This window comes from Lathyrus oleraceus, chromosome 6 (genome assembly GCF_024323335.1).
Source record: "Lathyrus oleraceus cultivar Zhongwan6 chromosome 6, CAAS_Psat_ZW6_1.0, whole genome shotgun sequence".
Classification (NCBI taxonomy): domain Eukaryota; kingdom Viridiplantae; phylum Streptophyta; class Magnoliopsida; order Fabales; family Fabaceae; genus Lathyrus; species Lathyrus oleraceus.
This window is the reverse complement of record NC_066584.1, coordinates 205257573-205258510: the sequence shown is the minus strand read 5'-3', so window position 1 is coordinate 205258510 and position 938 is coordinate 205257573. Positions and strand designations below refer to the sequence as shown.

The 938-nt window shown below is 42.0% G+C and overlaps 1 non-coding gene across 1 annotated transcript; it reads right to left on the bottom strand.

The window, feature by feature from the left end:
- Positions 1–288: 288 nt before the first annotated feature.
- Positions 289–395, bottom strand: LOC127099901 (small nucleolar RNA R71). Its single transcript, XR_007794363.1, has one exon. It is a non-coding gene; the product is annotated as a small nucleolar RNA R71 (small nucleolar RNA).
- Positions 396–938: the final 543 nt, after the last annotated feature.

Sequence of the window (938 nt, the reverse complement as noted above, 5' to 3'; positions counted from 1 at the left end):
AATAATTTCGAACTTAAACCTTCCCTGTTACAACTAGTGCAACAGAGACAATTCGCAGGTCTCACTACTGAGAACCCAAACCAACATTTAAAAAAATTTCTCCAATTAGCAGACACTTTTAAAACCAATGGAGCTTCTCCTAAGGCAATTCGTTTAAGATTATTCCCTTTTTCCCTCAGAGATAAATCCCTATCATGGTTAGATTCCCTTCCACCCAATTCCATTACGACTTGGGATAACCTTAGAAGAGTATTCCTTGCTAGATACTTTCCCCCAAGTAAGACCGCCGTTCTTCAAAACCATATAACTAGATTTACCCAGAACCAAGGAGAATTGTTGTTCGAAGCTTGGGAGAGATATAAAGAACTGTTAAGAGCATGCCCACATCATGGTTTAGAAAATTGGTTAATCATTCAAACCTCTATAATGGACTTCACTATAACACTAAGATGACCATCGACGATGCCGCAGGCGGAGCACTGATGAACAAACCTTATCCTGAAGCTAGTGCCCTCATCGAAGATATGGCTCAAAATCATCAATCATGGGGTGTCGAACGAGCGACAGTTGAGAAGAAGGAAGCCCAAGGAGGAGTGCATGAACTAAGCTCTATAGACATGATGCAAGCTAAAATGGACTCATTAGCCCTTAAGGTCGAGCATATGTGCATAAAACCGAATACTGTAGCCGCAGTTTCATCGGATTGTGAGATATGTGGAACCAAAGGACACCAATCTGCAGAATGCAGTCTATTAAACGAAACCCACTCTGAGCAAGTGAACTACACCCAAGGGAACCCATACTCGAATACCTATAACCCTGGATGGAGGAATCACCCGAACTTCTCCTATAAGAACAATAACCCTATCCAAAATAATGCACCTCCGAGACAACCTGGTTATCAAGCCCCAAGACCAAATCAACCTATGCAACCTGTA